Genomic DNA, 20371 nt, shown 5'->3' with positions numbered 1-20371 from the left:
CATGTTGGTATCCACACACAAAAGAGTGAAGTCTGACCCCTACCTCACAACATCGATGTTATATAAATGTAACAAAAATGTAAGAGCTGAAGCTGTAAAACTCTTCAAATGAAAGACAGGCATAAACCTTTGTGGCTGGTTTCTTAGTCATGACCCCAAAAGCATAAGTAGCAAAGGGGAAAAATAAACCAAGGGGACACCATTAAAATGAAAAACTTTGGTGCTTCAAAGGGCATTATCAAGAAAGCGAAAAGAAAAACCACAGGGCGAGACAAAACTTCATCAGATCATGTATCTGATAAGAGACTTCTATGAAGAACGTACAAGAAACTATTACAGCTCTACGATCAAAAGGCAAACCACGAATTTTTTTCAAGAGGCAAAGGCTCTGCGTGGACATTTGTCCAGGGAAGATACAGTGAGGACAAAGCAGCACACGAAGGGATGCTCTGTATCATCAGCGGTCGGGGAGACATCGGCTGCACCAGGTTACCTCTCTGTGGAGGCCTTCGTACTGACCCACATTTCAAACACGAAGTTCCAGCTCGCAGACCCCAGACACAGACTCTCCGACTGTCACTCAAGGTGGGCCTGAGGGGTTCTCGACCTCCACCCCTCTCAGGGTGTTGGGCAATCTCCTCCAAGGGGCCCCTTGCAGCCCCAGGGAACCCAGAGACCTGTGCCTCTGGCCTCTCTCACCCTCCTTAACCCCCAGCTTCATTGCTTCTCTAGGCTTTTGCAAAAGAACAGAGGAACATCGGACTTGTGGTTGCTTCTGCATAGCCTGCAAGCATCCCTGAAGCCTCGGAGCCCTAAAGAGCGAAACTGAGAGCAAACACAACTTGAAAATTCCATAGGTTATCTTGCCATAGGTATTTCCCATCCTCCCTTAAATAACCCACTATATCTTATTCACTAGACTTCAAGGTTATATATATATAACCTTGCATATATATATATGTGTGTGTGTGTGTGTGTGTGTGTGTGTGTATACATGTGTATATATATAGGCAAAATGTGAAAGATTGCACTCTAAGTCATAATTACAATAACAGTAAGCAAATGCATTTTTTTTTTCCTTGTGTTTTACTTTTGCTTTTTAAAATTATCCAGTTGGGTCCCTGGGTGGCTCAGTTGGTTGAGCGACTGCCTTCGGCTCTGGTCATGATTCTGGAGTCCCCGGATCAAGTCCTACATCAGGCTCCTTGCTCAGTTTAAAAAGTTTTTTAAAAATCCAATTATTATTATGGTCACATAGATCAAAACAAAAATAATTTTTTAAAATACACAAGTAGAGACACCTGGGCGGCTCAGTCATTGGGCATCTGCCTTCGGCTCTGGTCGTGGTCCCAGGTCCTGGGATCTAGCCCCGTGTAAGTCTCCCTGCTCAGCGAGAGGCCTGGTTCTCTCTCTCCCACTCACCCTGCTTGTGTTCCCTCTCTCGCTGTGTCTCTTTCTGTCAAATGAATAAATAAATCTTTAAAAAAATAAAATAAAATACACAAGTAACCCTATTCTGGTTTTTTTAAAAAAAAGGGGGGAGCGCCTGGGTGGCTCAGCAGGTGGAGTGTCTGCCTTCACCTCAGGTCATGATCCCAGGGTCCTGGGATCAAACTCCACATCAGGCTCCCTGTTCCTTAGGGAGCTTGCTTCTCCCCTCTGCCCCTCCGCCACTCCTCCCGCTCTCTCTCTCCCTCAAATGAATACATTTTTAAAAAATCTTTTAAAAAAAAAGTTAATAATATCCATATTTCTTTCCCATCTTAGTATGGATATATCAGTGTACATGTTATTTTACATCCTGCTCTTTGCACTTATTCATGATTTCCATGTTACCCTATAAATGGTATTACATTGATTTATAGGGTCTGCATGAAACGGATTAAAATCTGCACAGCTCTCTCAACCTCCTAATTCTATTCCTCAGAATTCTACTTCACACAAGTGTTTAAAGCAAACTGAACAGTCTTTCCTTCCTTGTAAATTTTCCATCGCTCCCCACATTTAAGAAAACAGGATGCTTCCGCCTCCCCCCACCCCCCTTAATCTCTTCTTGAATCGCCAACTGCCTCTGTCGAGGGCCTCTCTGGCAGGACACTGCAGTTGCCTCACAAAGGCATAAAATCAGTGAAAAGCAGTGCCAGCTGCTTGCCCGCTGCTACAGGAAGAGGTCATCTTTCCCGACTTTTATCCCACTGAACAAGGACTTTTCATCCCTCAAACTTCTTTACAGTTCCCAGGGGCTGGGCAGGAAGGGCTCCCCCCCAAAGTGCTCTCAGCCCTCGGGTAATCATACATGAGCCAAATCTGCTTAATCTTCCTTCTTAGAAACAGAAACCAGAAGGTCCACCCCTGAAATCTAAAGGAAAATCCTGACTGTGATTTCATCTCCCAAACTCCTATTGTGGGTTTCGAAATATGCTCCATAGGAATGGTTCAGAGTAGTAGGTAGCAGGAGAATGGATTGTAATCCTAAAGTATTTGTACTCTGTGCATATTGTATAAATCAACAACTGCCCTCCCACTCTCTATCACCCACTCTTCCATAAATAAAGAACCTGATACATTAAGGTCCCAAGGGTGACTACAATCAAATGCTTATTTATGGCCCCTTCTATTTTTCTGAAACTCCAGGAGAACAGGAGGAAAGATTAAAGTTAATTCCTTTTCTTTCTTTATCCCTGACTCCCACTCCCAAGTCAGGCTCCATCAACTGAGCAAAAGATTGAAGAGAAAATACTCCATTTTTTATTATGAAGATAAGGAAATCATTATGAAGGTAAGGTGTTCTCTGCAAAATTACTTAAAAATCCAAGGCTGTGTTCACAAAATCTATTCATGACACTTGTTAAAGAATAGTAAAGCAGACTTCTGGACCATTTCTGTAGGTGTAGGGAGCACTGGGATGAGGTTTTGCAGTGGGGGAGAGAGATCAGGCTCAACTCCAAATACAATAAGGAAAAGTGGGAATGTATAGCCAAGGATGGGGCAGGGGTCAGTGAATGGAAAATTACTCAGAGGAAACATCAGGGGATAGGGAGGACTCCGGCTAAGCTGACTTGACAGGATTCTTGCCGAAGGCAGGCAGAGAAATCAGACATCACCTAGGTGATGGTGGAGGCTGAGGCACCCAACCCCATTCCAAGGATAGGGGATTTTGGTCAAACTAACCTGGCAGGATTCTTGCTAAAATCGAACAAGGGAAAGGCAAACACAGCAGCCCAAAAGTCAGGTCCTACTTTAAAAGAGATGCCGTAGTCTGAGCTGCTACAACAAAACTATTTTACAGGATGTTTGTTCTGTGGGTGCCCCAGGTTCTTGGTCACACATGCTCGAAGAGTGAAGGTAGACCAGGCAGAGTGGTGGGCAGCAAAGCAAGGTTTGTTGAGGGATACCGTAGTGACAGCACAAAGCTCCCAAAGAAGGAGGGAACTTGGGAGGGCAACAGGAGTTTCTAAATCTAGGAGCTTTTATGGGCTTGTTGACAGGCTATTTTAATCTGATTAAACACCCCCCCCCCCCATGCCGCCTGTCATCCAGTTAGATATTTGTCATCTATCTATCCCATGGGAAAGGGTGGAGGACTCCTTCCAGGGTGGTGTAAAATCCTTTTAAGGGTGGTTTCCTCTTGGGGATGGGGTGGGGGACCTCTTCCCTGCCTACCTGCCTTCTATTACCCTTCATCAATAACACAAAGTAGGTGGCTTAAACACCATTTATTTCCCATGGTTCTGGAGTCTGGAAAGTCCAAGATAAAGGTGCCCTCATATTTGGTGTCTGAGGGGAGCTCACTTTCTGGTTCATAGATGGCTGTCTTCTCCATGTGTCCCCACGTGGGGGAAGAGGCGAGGGGACTCCCTGGGGCCTGTTTTATAAGGGCACTAATCCCATTCACAAGAGCTCTACCCTCCAGTCCTAATCACCTGCCAAAGGCCCCACTTCCTAATATCATGGGGGTAGGGGGGAATGTCCGGAATTTCAACATATGAATTGCAGAGGACACAACATTCAGTCCACAACCGCTGAGATTTGAAAGGAGACTGATTAAGGTTTGGTCATAGAAAGACCGGCAGTTGTAAGAATATTTGGGAAAGAGCAAAAAAGATTATTGGGATTCTTTGAGGCAAAACAAAGCCTTTTTAGAGCCCACTTTGGCAGTTACTCAGATTCCAGCCTTGCTCTGCCCGCAGCTATGTTACAATTCTGTAAACTTGGGGATGGATGAGTGATTGCAAGGCAAAGTATGTGTTTTCTATACACATGCAAATATACTCAGGGGTGAGGGGTGTTTGGGATTGACTTCCCTCCCTTCCACGAAAAAGCCAGCTTTCCTGTTCATTTGTAAATTCATTTCCACACATCTTCATTCCATACAGATTTGTGCTCCTTTGATTTCTCCTTCAAACTAGTTAACATCCTACCAACTCCTTCATTAACAATGAATTGAATAAATCTTTAATACAGCCTTATTAAAAAATCATCCTGTAACAAGGTCGGGCCTCCCAGTTCCAATAAGAGGACTAGAAAACTCAATCCTTCCATTCAAAGAATTGCCAAATAAAACATAAAAATAATCCCCTCAAGAGAATAAATTCACAGGCTATAAGGCACCCAGTTCCACATGGGTTAAGGAGGTGGAGGTAAGTAAATTGAGACTTTTAAAGGTCTACACCCTCAGTGAAAGAGTGGATCAGAATGAAATGTGTCCACCAAGTCAGGAAGATGTCAAGGAAGTTTGTCTCTATTCTGGACTCAAAAAACACAGTCCCAGCTAAAGATGAGTTTACTGTAAAAAAAATTGTTAAAAAGCCATGAGAAATCATTCCACCACGAGTGACAGTCAGTGAACGCAAGTACCAGAAGTTGAGATAACCAAAAAGACAAACTGAAGCAGAAGAAAATAATCATCTCTGAAATTATTAAAACTATTTTTAAATAGTCAAAACTAAATAAAACAAGACCCTATTTTTTAAAAACAGGCAGACTGAGAAGAAAATTTGAGAAAGAATTAAATAGAAATTTTAGAAGTGGAAAAAATTATTGAAATTAAGAAGAAATTCATACAACTGATGAATGAAAAAACCCACTAAATAAAACTAAAGAGATAATGATCAGGTCAAAAGATAGATTTGAAAAAAATGAGCCAAAATACCACAGAGAGATAAAGAGAGATAATGATAAATACAGAGAGATAAAGAGAAGAGATTATGACCAAAAAATGAAGAGACATAGAAGACAGTGTGAGAAGGCTAAACATAGTTGGAATAGAAATTCTAGGAGAAAAGAATGAAAAGAGAGGAAGTTGACGAGAGAGATGGCAGAAAAATGTCTAGTCTTGGTAAAAGACATAAATCCCCAAACTCAAGGATCACTATGATCTAGAAATCAGGAAAAATAAAAATAGATCCACTGTCACAAACACCTTAGTGAAACGGAAAAACACCAAACACACAAAGTCTCTTGAGACTTGAGATCCCAGAGAGAAAATACCTGTAACTCACAAAGAAAGAGCAATAAACTGATGGCTGACTTTATGACAGCAATACTAGAATGGTTGGGAGATGAGAGAATATTATCCTCTCATTGCAGAAGGAGAGTAAGTGTCACTGTGGACATCAGTACCCAACTCATTCAAGAGAGAAGAAAAAAATTAAAACATTTTCATATAAACAAAAAGAGAATTTATCCCTCACTGTTAGTTACTGAAAGAATTACTGAAGGATGTACTTCAGGAAGAAGGAAAAGGAACTTGAAAGGAATGAGATGCAAGAAAGAATGGTGAGGGGCACCTGGGTGGCTCAGTGGGTTAAGCCTCTGCCTTCAGCTCAGGTCATGATCTCAGGGTCCTGGGATCGAGTCCTGCATCGGGCTCTCTGCTTAGAGGGAGCCTGCTTCCCCCTCTCTCTGCTTGCCTCTTTGCCTACTTGTGTTCTCTCTCTCTCTCTGTCAAGTAAATAAAGAAAAGGAAAAAAAAAAGGATGGTGAGCAAAGAAATTGATAAACATAGAGCAATGTAAAACATGCTCATAAAACATGCTGATAAACAAGGAGCATGTAAAAACATGCTCATAAAAAACAATAATGGCTAATTTGGGCAAAAAAAAAAAAAAATACCCCACTATAAAACAGTAGTTGTATAACTATTGTTCCATAAAATATGGAAGAGGGAGATGATTGAAATCAAAGCATTTGAGCTCTTCCTTCCAGAAGGAAGATTAATTACAGATGAATTTTAGACTTCCATCAAATATACCAGGTTTGGTTTTTAAAGGGTTCGCTGAGACAATAGAAAAGGAATGTTTAATTCTGAGAAAGGTGGAGTGGCATAAAAGGGAAATAATAAGGAACCCCTAACCGGATGCTCTCCCACACATTAACGCTCTCCCAAACGAGGCCCCCAGCCTCCCATGGATATCTGTTCCTCACGCAGGAGGGACAGAGACAGAGACCCACACCTCCATTGCAGCTGTGCCCAAGAATAGAGGTGGAAAGAGGTGCAGAGATAAGAATGAGAATGAGCCTGAAATAAGAGAACTAATGTTCAAGGACAATGGGCCAGTATGCCTTATGACCTAAAGGTTGACCTATGACCTAAAGGTTGGGAAATGGGCAATTGGAAGCAATATGTTTGGACAGTCAGAAGAAATCAAGAAAGAAAGGTTAGGATAAGAACTTTGGACATTTTATCTGTGAGTTTACAAGACTCCTTGACAGCAAAGTTACATATTTCACGTTGTCCTGCTGATAAAGCTGGAGAGATGAACTTCCAGGACAAGCTACGGTCAAAGGCAGGTTATGTGTATTCCCAGAGATGGTATCAAAATCTGTTTAATGATGGGGATGATGGTGAAGACGCTGAGCATATCCAAACTGAACTCAACATTTTACATTACATTAGAATTTGGACCATAGCCACGATCCTTGAAGAAGTCTTAAACATTGCTAGCGTGAGTGGTTTGTTCAACAGATGGATGTATTAAAGTATTCTGTTTCTTTAAAAATTGATGATACTAAATTACCTTCAGTCAGATGTGAAACCCACTTTGTTCTTTTATTGTAATGGCATTTATTTGGGACAAAACCCCACAACATCTGTTGCTTAGAAAAAAAAAAGAAAAAGCATATTGCTAGTTTCCCTGCTGTGGTCACTTCACCTCGAGTATGTGGATGTTTTGAAGAAATTCTAAGCCACGTAATTATCATGGATTATGTGTAAACCTCTAGTTTTGACTACTCTGTGCACTGCTTGGAGTCCTTCTGAATCCTCTATTTACTTTGATGTCTTCTTGCGACTTTGTTAAGATTTAAAGGAGGCAGAAATCTGCATTTGATATCTCTTTTTTCTACTAATTTTGATAACACACACATTCTTTGCAAGTCTTATGTTGCCATCATAAAGAAATCGACAAAAGCTCTTTCCAAAACCAGTTTTGAGAAATTGGGTTTAATTTGTTAGTTTTGTAGTTACAGAAATTGAACACTAGGGAGCACCCAATCATCAAAAACATGTATTAGGGTGTGTGTGTGTGTGTGTGTGTGTGTGTGTGTGTGTGTGTGTGTTTTACTTGCCATGAATGAAAAATCTTAAAAAGAAGCTACCTTTCTAACCTTTTATTAAATATGAAGTTTTAAAACTCCTCCTTTGGAAATAATTCCAAAATTATAAAATTTTGCAAAAATAAAAATAGTAGGGGTGCCTTGGTGGCTCAGTGGGTTAAAGCCTCTGCCTTGGGCTCAGGTCATGAACTCAGTGTCCTGGGATGGAGCCCCTGCATCCAGCTCTCTGCTCAGAAGGGAGCCTGCTTCCCCCGCCTCTCTCTCTCTCTCTCTCTCTCTCTGCCTGCCTCTCCGCCTACTTGTGATCTGTCAAATAAATAAATAAAATCTTTTTTAAAAATTTAAAAAAAAAAAAATTTTTTTAAAATAGTATCCAAAACATAATTAGATCCTTCACCCTGATTTACCTATTGTTAACATTTTATACCACTCACTTTTGTTTCTTTTTAAAGAGATTTTTAAAAAAATTTTAATTCCATTATAGTTAACATACTGTGTTATATTAATTTCAGGTGTACTATATGAGTCAACAATCCTATTCATTGCCTAGTACTCTTCCTGATAAGTATACTCTATTTAATCTCCACCCCTATTTCATCCACCCCCCTGCCACTTCCCCTCTGGTAGCCTCTGTACTTGAGTCAGGTTTCTTGGTTTGTCTCTCTTTTTTTTTCCCTTTCGCTTGTTTGTTTTGTTTCTTAAATTCTACATATGAGTTATATCAAGTGGTATTTGTCTTTCTCTGACTGACTTGTTTTGCTTAGCATTTTTATACTTTCTAGATCTATCCATGTTGTTGTAAGTGGGAATATTCCATTGTATTCTGTATACCACATCTTCTTTATCCATTCATCTATCAATGGACACTTGAGCTGCTTCCATAATTTGGCTATTGTATATAAGGCTGCTAACAACATCGGGATGCAGGTATTCCTTTGAATTAGTATTTTTGTATTCTTTAGAGAAATACTTAGTAGTGCAAGTGTTGGACCATAAGGTAGTTCTATTTTTAACTTTTTGAGGAACTTCTGTACTGTTTCCCAGTGCTGTGGCTGCACCAGCTTGCATTCCCATGAACAGTGCAAGAGGGTTCTTTTCTCTCCACAACCTCACCAACATTTATTGTTTCTTGTATACCATTCACTTTTATCATTCCCTCTCTCCCTTTCTTTCTAATAAATCTATGTATGTATATATAGTTATTTTCCTGAACCATTTTCAGATGTTACATACAACATGAATCTTACCCATAAGTGTTTTCGTGTGTATTTCCTAATAATGGCATTATTCAAAAGAGTCTCTTTTGATGGAATTTACAGAATATTTGTAGAGTATAAGAGATTAAAATAAAAATGTATTTTTTCCAAAAAGCCTCATACAGTGTAAGATACAGTTTTGTGTGCTTTATGTACACTTAAATTATGACTTAGAGAGGAAGATAATTTCAAACTAACTTCTACAAAATAAGTTTTTCTCAAATTTTTCCTAAGCTGGAAGAGGACGAAGAAACTACAACTTAATGAAAGGATGGTCTCCAATTTCTTTTCTAAGACTTTATTTATTTGTCAGAGAGAGAGGGAGAGAGAGAGAACAAGCAGGGGGGCAGCAGGCAGAGGGAGAAGCAGGCTCCCTGCTGAGCAAGGAGCTCGATGAAATGTAGGGACCCAATCCCAGGACCCTGACCTGAAGGCAGGCACTTAACTGACTGAGCCACCCAGGTATCCCTCCAATTTCTGAAATAAAAGAGCCACAGGTAAAAATTATAATGAAGAAAATGTCGTGCCGCTAAGGTATATTTCACCCTTAAAATGCCCCAGAAAGCTAAAGTCCCAATCAATCCAAAAGAAGGTAGAAATGGAAGTTAAAACTAAGCAAAATAAAATGATGAGGAGGAGGATGATAAGACAAGTTAAAACATAATCAAATCCAAGTATATGCTATTTAAACAAGACACAAAAAATAATGACACAGAAAGATTAAACATAAAGGGATAGAAAAATATACTGTACAAACAATATCCAAAAGAAAGGTGAATATATATATTTACACACAAAATAAAATAGATTAAGTCAAAAAGCATTATTAGGATGGATACTACATAATGACAAAAAAAAAAAAAAACCTATCCAAAAAGATATCCCTGAACTAAAATACACCTAACAGGGGCACCTGGGTGGCTCAGTCGGTTAAGCATCTGCCTTCGGCTCAGGTCATGATCCCACGGTCCCAGGACTGGGCCCTGCATTGGCCTCCATGATGCTCAGTGGGGAGCCTGCTTCTCTCTCTTAATCTGCCTGCCACTTCCCCGGCTTGTGCTCTTTGTCTCTCTGTCAAATAAATGGATGAAATCTTTAAAAAATAAAATAAAAAACATCTGACATATGCTCAAAATATTTAGAGTAAATATGTATGGAAATATTAGAAATTAAACCCATAAACTTTTACCAAGAAGTTAAAAAATTAATAAAAATATATATTTAAACAACATAATTAACATTTTGACCAAAGGAACAACCATGGGACTGGCACCAAAAACTAGAGAAACATGTTGACGTCCTATATAGCACATTATAACAGGTAACCACATAGGGATACTGGCTAAAAATGTAAACTAGAATGGAAGGGAATTTGTTAATGTCTAACTGTATATATTCTTTCACCCAAAGTTCTCACTTCTAAGAATTTATCTCAAAAACATATTTGCACATCTGAAGGCTGGGAAGATGGCCAAGTAGGAGGACCCTAAGCTCACCTCATCCCACATATACAACTAGATAACACTTACATCCGCGTAAATAACCCAGAAAATGAGCTGAAGACTGACAGAACAGACTCTGCAACTAAAGGCAGAGAAAAGGCCACATCGAAGAAAGTAAGAAGGGTGAAGATGTGGTTTGGGAGCAAAAGGGACCAGGCCATTCATGGCTGAGAGAGAGCCAGGTCTCAGAGAAGAATGAAAAACAGACTATCACAACAGGGAGCCTGCACAGGGAAGACAAATCCCTATACCATCAGGCTTGGAAAGCAAGAAGGGCTGAAATTCACGAGTTCTTGCAACCAGCAGAACCTAATGCCTGGAATTTTAAAAATTAGTGGATGACAGGAGAGCCTGAGAGCATGAGGAAGCCAAAAATTAGAGAAAACTAAGTCCCCCCACCTTAAAGAGATCGCTCCATGGCCAGCAGAAAAACAGCATAGAAGCAGCAATTTGAAAAACACATGTGGCAAATGAGACAGAGAATGATTTACTCATGTCAGAGCATGGCCCTGAGAAGCAGTCGTCACAGGAAGACTCCTCTGGGAACAAAGAAACTGGCAGGTGCCGTTTCCCTCCCTTCCCCTCAACATGAGGACAAGGCCACCTGTGGGAACCAGTGCAGTGTGGACACCTGCTGCCTAACTTGCTTACACCAAGCCCTGCCCCCTGCACTTTGGCAGAGCCACTTTTACCAGTCATGCCTTAGTCCCAGCACTACAGCAACCCCCACCCCCACTCTCAGAAGACAGGCACAAACCTCACCAGCACTGTGTCTTCAGACCTGCCTTTTGCAGGACCTCTGTTCTGGCAGCAATGGTGGCAGGTCTCATTTCACAGGCAGACTAGTGCATACCTTCTTAAAATGTGCCCCACCCAGCAGGGACCAAACACGGCCCACAACAGGCAAAGGCAGCTTCTGCAGATGACTGGACTAAAGGAAAAAGTGTCCAGGCCTGAAGAGCAGAGCTCACACAACAAACATGAGAGATGCTCCCTGAAGTGCCAGGTCCCAGGGAACAGATGACACTGCACTACAGGACACCAAAGGACTTTTTCTTCATAAGACCATTACCTTAAAGAACAAGAGACATAGCTAACTTTACTAACACAGAGAGTAGAGAAAATGAGGAGACAGGAATATGACCCAAATAAAAGAACAGGACCAAGCCACAGCAAGACACATAAGTGAAACAGGTATAAGTAATATGCCCCATAGAGAATTTTTTTTTAATTTTATTTATTTATTTGACAGACAGAGATCACAAGTAGGCAGAGAGGCAGGCAGTGAGAGAGGAAGGGAAGCAGGCTCCCTGCTGAGCAGAGACCCCAATGTGGGGCTCGATCCCAGGACCCTGGGATCATGACCTGAGCTGAAGGCAGAGGCTTTAACCCACTGAGCCACCCCCCATAGAGAATTTAAAGTAATGATCATAAAGGTACTCACAGGACTTGAGAAAAGAGTGGAGGACATCAGTGAGACCCTTGAAAAGAACCTTAAAAAGACCCTAAAAAAGAACCAGGGTCCCTGAGTGGTTCAGTGGGTTGGGCCTCTGCCTTCAGCTCAGGTTGTGATCTAACGGTCCTGGGATTAAGCCCCGTGTCGAGGTCTCTGCTCAGGGGGCAGCCTGCTTCCCCCTGTCTCTGCCTGCCTCTCTGCCTGCTTATGATCTCTCTCTTTCTGTGTCAAAAAAAAAAAAAAAAAAAAAAAAAAAGATAAAAAAGAACCAGTCAATGATGAAGAACACAATAAGTGAAATTTAAAAATACACCTGAGGGAATAAATAGCAGGCTAAAGGAAGCAGAGGAATGAATTAATGACCACCTGGAAGACAGAGTGATGGAAAGTAGCCAAGCTGAGCAAATGAAAGAAAAAATAAATCATGCAAATTGAAAATAGTCTTAGGAAACTCAGTGACTCCATCAAATATAATAACACTCCCATTATGGGGGTCTCAAAAGAAGAGAAAGAGAGAAAAGAGGAAAGAAAATTTATTTGAAAAAATAATAGCTAAAAACTTCCCTAACCTGGGGAAGGAAACAGATATCCAGATCCAGGAGACAACAAAGAATCCCCCTGGAAAAATCAACCCAAGAAGATCCACATCAACACATAGTAATTAAAATGGCAAAAAGTAGCAATAAATTAAAAAATTTTAAAGCAACTAGAGAAAATAAGGTAGTTACATAGAAGGGGGAAACGCCATAACATTATCAGAGAATTATTCAGCAGAAACTTTACAAACTAGAAAAAAGTGCCTTGATCTATTCAAAGCACTGAAAGGGGAAAAAAAATCTATAGCCATCTGGCAAAGCTATCATTCTGAATATAAGGAGAGGTATGGAGTTTCTCAGACAAACAAAAACTAAAAGAGTTAATGACCACTAAACCAGCCCTATGAGAAATATTAAAGGGGACTCTTTGAGTAGAAAAGAGAGACTATAAGTGAAAGCGTGAAAAGAAAAACCAAAACAGCATTAAAAATAAGTATTTCATCAAAGTCAAGGAATTCATAAAATAAAAGAATGTAAAATATGACATCAGATACCTAAAACATGGGAGGGGAGAGGAGTAAAGAATGGATTCAAAGTTAAGTAACCATCTACTTACTATAGACTATTATATGCAGATGTTATATACAAACCTAATGGTAATCTCTGTTCAAAAAAACCAGGAACAGATATGCATAAAGAGAAGGGAATCCAAATATATCACTAAAGAAAGCCAGCAAACAAGAAACGAAAGCAAAAGAAGTATCAGAGAAAAACTACAAAACAACCACAAAACAAATTACAAAATGGCAATAAATACACATCTATTAACAATTACTTTGAATGAAATGGAACAAAAGACATAGGATGAGAGAGTGGATTAATAAAATAAGTGGATTAATAAAATAAGTGGATTAATAAAATAAGACTCATCTATCTGCTGCCTCAAGAGACTCGCTTCAGACATCACGACACGTGCAGATTGAATGTGAGAGAATAGAAAAACATCCAGCATGCAAATGAATGTCAAAAGAAAGCCAGAGTAGCAATACTTATATGGTACAAAATAAACTTTAAAACAAAAACTGTAACAGAGACTAGGAAGGACACTATATAATATTATAGAGGACAATCCAAAAGAAGACATATGAATTATAATTACTTACACACCCAACATAGGAGCACCTAAATACATAAAGCAGCTAATAACAAATATAAAGGAACTAATTGATAGTGGCACAATAATAATTGGGGACTTTGACATGCTACGTACATCAGTGGACAGATCATCCAAATAGAAAATCAGCAGGAGTGGCTTTGAATGACACACTGGGTCAGATGGATTTAACAGATATATTCAGAACATTCCACCATAAAATAGCCGAGCATGTATTCTTTTCAACTGCACATGAGACAGTCTCCAGAACAGATTACATATTAGGCCACAAAACAAACCTCAACAAATTAAAAAAGATCAAAGTCATACTGTGCACCTTCTGACCACAACAGTATGGAACTAGAAATCAAGCACAAGAAAAAATCTAGAAAGAGGAAAAATACATGGAGGTTAAGTAACATGCTACTAAACTATGAGTATATCAGCCAAGAAATCAAAGAAATAAAAAAAAATACATGGAAACAAATAAAAATGAAAACACGTAATTTCAAAATCTTTGGGATGCAGCAAAAGTGGTTCTAGGAGGGAAGTTTATAACAACACAAGCCTGCCTCAAGAAGCAAGAAAAATCTCAAACAATCTAATTTTACACCTCAAGGAACTAGAGAAAGAGGAGCAACAAAACCCTAAACCAGCAGAAGGAAGGAAATAATAAAGATTAGAACAAAAATAAATGATAGAGAAACTAAGAAAACAAACAGATCAATGAAACAAAAAAAATTAACAAAATCGATAAACCTCTAGTCAGACTCATAAAAAAGGAGGGAGAGAGATAGAGAGACCCAAATAAGCAAAATCACAAATGAAATAAAAAAAAATTACAGACATACAAACAATTGTAACAGAATATTATGAAAAATTATATGTCAACAAATTGGACAACCTAGTGGAAAATGGATAAATACCTGGACATATAACCTACCAAAAGTGAAGGAAGAAGAAATAGAAAATTTGAACAAACTGGTTACCAGCAATGAAATTGAATCAGTAATATAAAGAAACGCCTAACAAATAGAAGTCCAGGACCAGACAGCTTCACAGGCAAATTCCACAAAATTTAAAAAGAGTTAATACCTATTCTTCTCAAACTATTCCAAAAAATAGAGAAGGAAGGAAAGCTTCCAAATTCATTCTATGAGGCCAGTGTTCCCTGATACAAAAACCAGATAAAGAGACCACACACACACACACACACACACGCACGCATGCACACACAAACACAAAAGGAGTACCACAGATCAATATCTCTGATGAACATAGAAGCAAAAATCCTCAACAAAACAGTAACAAATTGAATCCAATAATACATTTTTTTAAAAATCATTCAGCACAATCAAGTGGGATTTTTTCCCCAGGATGCAATTGTGGTTCAATGTTCAGAAATCAATGTAATACATCACATCAATAAGAGAAAGAACAAAAATCAAATGATCTTTTCAATAGATGCAGAAAAAGCTCTTGACCAAGTACAACATCCATTCATGACAAAAGCTCTCAACAAAGCAGGTGTAGAGGGAATATGCCTCAATATAACAAAAAACGCCACAGCAATCATCATACTCAATGGGGAAAAACAGAGCTTTTCCCCTAAAGTCAGGAGCAAGACAAGGATGTCCACTTTCACTGCTTTTTTTCAACATAGCACTGGAAGTCCTAGCCTCAGCAGTCAGACAACAAAAAGAAATAAAGGCATCCAAATTGGAAAGGAAGTCTTAAAATTTAAACTATTTGCCAATGACATGATACTATATAGAGAAAACCCTAAAGTCTCCACAAAAAAAACTACTAAAACCAATAAAAGAATTCAGTAAAGTCATAGGATACAAAATCAATGTACAAAAATCTGTTGCATTCCTATATGCTAATAATGAAGCATCAGAGAGTGAAACTAAGAAAGCAATCTCATTTACTATTGCACCCAAAACAATTAACTATCCGGGAACAAACTTAACCAACATGAAAGACCTGTACTTTGGAAACTATAAAACACAGATGAAAGAAATTGAAGATGACACAAAGAAATGGAAATACATTCCATGCTCATGGATTGGAAGAATAAACATTGTCATAGTGTCTATGCTACCCGAAGCAACCTACAGATTTAAGGCAATCCCTACCAAAATACCAACAGCATTTTTCACACAACTAGAACAAACAATCCTGAAGTTTGTATGGAACCACAAATGACCCTGAATAGCCAAAGCATTCTTAAAAAAGAGAAACAAAACAACAGAACTGGTAGTACCACAATTCTAGACTTTGAGTATATTACAAAGCTGTAGTAATCAAAACAGTATGGTGCTGGCACAAAAATAGACAGATATATGGGGCTCCTGGGAGGCTTAGTTGGTTAAGCGTCTGCCTTCAGCTCAGGTGATGATCCCAGAGTACTGGGATGGAGCCCCATGTCAGGCTCCTGCCCGGTGGGGAGCCTGCTTCTTCCTCTCCCTTTGCCTGCTTCTCCCCTACTTGTACACTCTCTCTCTTTCTGTCAAATAAATAAATACAATCTTAAAAAAGAAGAAGAAGAAGAAGAAGAAGAAGAAGAAGAAGAAGAAGAAGAAGAAGAAGACAACATAGATCAGTGGAACAGAAAGAAAATCCAGAAATAGGGATGCCTGGGTGGATCAGTCAGTTAAGCATCTGCTTTTGGTTCCAGTCATGATGCCAGGGTCCTGGGATCAAGTCCCACATTGGGCTCCTTGCTCAGTGGTGAGCCTGCTTCCTCCTCTGCCTGACTCTTCCCCTACTTGTTCTCTCTCTCTCTGACAAATAAATGAATAAAACCTTTAAAAAAAAAAGAAAACTCAGAGATTAACCCACAATTATATGGTCAACTGATCTTCAACAAAGGAAGAAAGAATATGTAAGGTGAAAAAGTCGCTTCAACAAATGGTGTTGGGAAACTAGACAGCCACATGCAGAAGAATGAAACTGGACCACTTTCTTACACCACACACAAAAATAAGCTCGAAATAGATTAAAGATGTAAATATCAGGACTGAAACCAAAAAAACTCCAACAGAGAGCACCGGCACTGATTTCTCTGATGGTGGCCAGAGCAACATTTTTCTAGATATGTCTCCTGAGTCAAGGGACAGAACAGCAAAAATAAACATCAAAATAAAAAGCTTCTGAACAATGAAGGAAACAGTCAACAAAACTTAAAGGCAACCTACTGAATGGGAAAAGATACTTGCAAATAATATACCTAATAAAGGGTTAGTACCCAAAATATATAAAGAACTTATAAAAAATTCAACACCCCAAATATGAATGATCCAATTTAAAAATGGGCAGAAGCCATGAATAGACATTTCTCCAAAGAAGACATGGCCAACCAACACATGAGAAGATGCTTGACATCACTCATCATCAGGGAAATGCAAATCAAAAGTACAATCACCTTACACCTGTCAGAATGGCTGAAATCAAAGACGCAAGAAACAACAAGTTTTGGCGAGGATATGGAGGAAAAGGAATCCTGTTACAGTGCTGGTGGAAATGCAAATGGATACAGCAACTGTAGAAAACACTATGGAGGTTGCTCAAAAAGTTAAAAACTAGAACTACCCTATGATCCAGCATTTGCACTACTTTCCCCAGAGAATACAAAAATACTAATTCAAAGGAATAAATGCACCTTGTTGTTTTTAGTAGCATTATCTACAGTAACCAAATTATGGAAGCAGACCACGTATCCACTGACAGATAAATGGATAAAGAAGTTGTGGCATATAGATACAATGGACTATTACTCAGCCATAAAAAAGAATGAAATCTTCCCATTTGCAATGACATGTATAGAGCTAGTGAGCATGAGCAGGGGGGAGGGCAGAGGAAGAGAGAGAAGCAGACTCCCCACTGAGCAGACAGTCCTATGCTGAGCAGGGAGCCCAATGTGGGACTTGATCCCAGGACCTAGGATCATGACCTGAGCTAAAAGCAGATGTTTAACCCACTGAGCCACCCAGGTGCCCTCTATTAAGTATTCTTTATTTTTTTTTAAGATTTTATTTATTTATTTGACCCAGAGAGAGATATCACAAGTAGGCAGAGAGGCAGGCAAAGAGAGAGGGGGAAGCAGGCTCTCTGCTGAGCAGAGAGTCTGATGCAGGGCTCGATCCCAGGACCCTGAGATCATGACCTGAGCCGAAGGTAGAAGCTTAACCCACTGAACCACCCAGGCGCCACTATTAAGTATTCTTAATAAACCAAACTAAGCAAAGGATCTCCAAAAATATTTCACTAAAGAAGATATGTAATGGGCACCTGGGAGGCTCAGTGGCTAAAGCCTCTGCCTTCGGCTCAGGTCATGATCCCAGGGTCCTGGGATCAAGCCTCACATGGGACTCTGCTCAGCAGGGAGCCTGCCTCCTCTTCCTCTCTCTCTCTCTGCCTGCCTCTCTGCCTACTTGTGATCTGTCAAATAAATTTAAAAAAAAATCTTAAAAAAAAAAAAGAAGATACGTACATAACCAATAAGCATATGAAAGCCATTAGCCATCCTGGAAATGAAAATCAAAGCCACAAATGAGATAACTCTTTATACCCATTAGGACGGCTAGAATAAAAAAGTTAATAACAGAGGATGTTGACATTCTTTAACAAAGGTTGACAAGGATGTAGAGAACTTAGAATCTTTATACACTGCTGGTATGTGAAGTGGTGCATCTACTTTGGAAAACACTCTAGTGGTGCTCAGAAAAGTTAAAACATAGAGTTACCATTTGACAAGCAATTCTACTGTTAGGTATATATCCAAGAGAAATGTAAACATATGTCCATGCAAACGTTTGTACACAAATGTCTATAGCAACATTATTCGTTAGAGTCAAAGGTGCAAAAAAACTAAAATCTCCATTAAATAGTGAGTGGATCCACAAAATTTGGCATATCCTTATACTGGAATATTGTTCAGCCTTAAAAAGGAATGAAGTGCTGATACATGCTACAACATGGGTGAGGCTAGTTACAAAATACCACATAGTCAACGATTCCATTTATATGAGAAGTCCATAAGAGGCAAATACAGAGACAAAAGAAATCAGTGGTTGCATTAGGCTATGGCGTGGGGGATGGCGGGGAATGTTGAGTGGTCAGAGCCCAGAAATACTAGATTTCCTTTTGAGGTTATGAAAATCTGACCGTGGTGATCATTGCACAACTCTGAACACGCTGAAAACGATTTAAGGGCACACTTTAAATGGGTGAATTGAATGATTTGCGAACTACATCTCCAAAAAGCTGCTTTTTAAAAAAACAAATCCTGAAAAGCAAAGTCAAATGGGACAAGTGAGCCTAATTGGATATCAAGGTAGTGGCACAATCCCACAGAGAAGTTTCAGACGATTTAGAAGCTAGTCATCGGCTGCCGTGAGCCGAGGCAGCCCGGGGAGGGCCCTTCTGCCTCGGCTCCGGCTCCGCGCCCAGGCTTCGCGGCCCCAGCAGTCAGCTCCCAGCGAGCGTGGCCCAGAGCGCAGGGAGGCGACCTCCAGCCGGGTCTGCGCTCTCTGCCCTCCAAGAAAATCTTGCCGTGAGTGGGTAAGACCCCCAGTAAACATCCAAGCCTTCGGCCCGTTCACTCTTACTTCCCCGAAGACGAATCACTGTTGGAACAAAAGCCAAGACGACGAGGGCAAGAAACACAAGAATGGCTCCAACAACTTTGGGCAAACCAGAACTCGACATTTCATAAGGAAAAAGACGAATTTATTCACTCAAGACTAACGGCAAAAGGACCGGAACTGAGAGTTGGATCTGGTCATAAAGCAACACGACATGCAGAAGAAATGGCTGACCTTTACAAGGGATTTCTAAGTAAAAATCTTCTGAAGCACGTGTATTATAACCAAGACTGATACAAGCGTAACTTTGCCATCACCTTCTTCATGGGGAAAGGGGCCCCGGGGAGAGCTTGGGACAAGCTTAGACCACAACCAAAGAGGACCAGCTCCTGGGAGCCCACCCTGCGGACAGTTTTCCCGGAGAAGCGGCTACTTTGGGGATCCGTTTTACAAGGGCTCTAAAAACCTGCAAGTGAACTGAGTCCCGTGCCTGCTTCATGGGGGCCCCTTGGCTTATGTCAGCACAAGGTAGACTGGCAGAACGGGCGTCCCGGTGGGCCCCAGACCTTGTGACTGTCCTGACTGTGGATTCCAAGCTGGCCTCCGGTCGTGGACATGATGTTAAATAAAACCCAAGCACTGTGAAACATACATACATACATAATACAGACATACCTACAAATAAAGGCTAATAATTTGGCTCTATATCCCTCATGAAATACTGCCTAAGGACAAAAAGGACTTCAAAGATAAATAAATATATTTTTATAAACTGCTTTCAATAGCCATATTGTTAATAAAATTGCTATATTTTGAAATTATAGTGTATTTAGTAGGATAAAGTGATTAAGCAATCACATTATTGTTGTTAGGAACCAAGATTTTCAATTTAAGGAAAAAAAAAGAATGCAAATATAAAATTCAAGAAACTAGTGAAAACCTGTCATCTTAAGTTTGAATTGGAAATACCAATATAAATCAAGATGTACTTTCCCTTAAAAATACCTATTTTTTAAATTTTGTTCACTAATAGTCTTAGTAACAATGAGAACACAGTTGCAAAAAACTCCCGTAGGGTTTAGAATGTAATCTCTAATACCATATCCTGGTATCCTGGTAAAAAGAACCATAGATGACAGTTCCAAGTCTAGGGAAGGAAGTATCTCAGGTGAATTTGGGACACCCTGTTATGCCAGTCTCTTTTCTATGTATATTATCTACATTTGCTCATTTAATTCCTTTGTAAATGAAGAAATAGAATTGAAAAGATTTCCCAAGGTCACTAAGGAACAAAGAAAAAAATAATAATAAATGCAAATGAGT

General features: G+C 39.7%; 1 pseudogene; it reads left to right on the top strand.

The window, feature by feature from the left end:
• Positions 1-444: 444 nt before the first annotated feature.
• On the top strand, positions 445-19510 carry LOC131825601 (cytochrome c oxidase assembly factor 8-like; annotated as a pseudogene).
• Positions 19511-20371: the final 861 nt, after the last annotated feature.

The sequence above is a fragment of the Mustela lutreola genome, chromosome 2, assembly GCF_030435805.1.
Source record: "Mustela lutreola isolate mMusLut2 chromosome 2, mMusLut2.pri, whole genome shotgun sequence".
Taxonomy (NCBI): domain Eukaryota; kingdom Metazoa; phylum Chordata; class Mammalia; order Carnivora; family Mustelidae; genus Mustela; species Mustela lutreola.
This window is presented reverse-complemented; position numbering and strand designations above follow the sequence as displayed.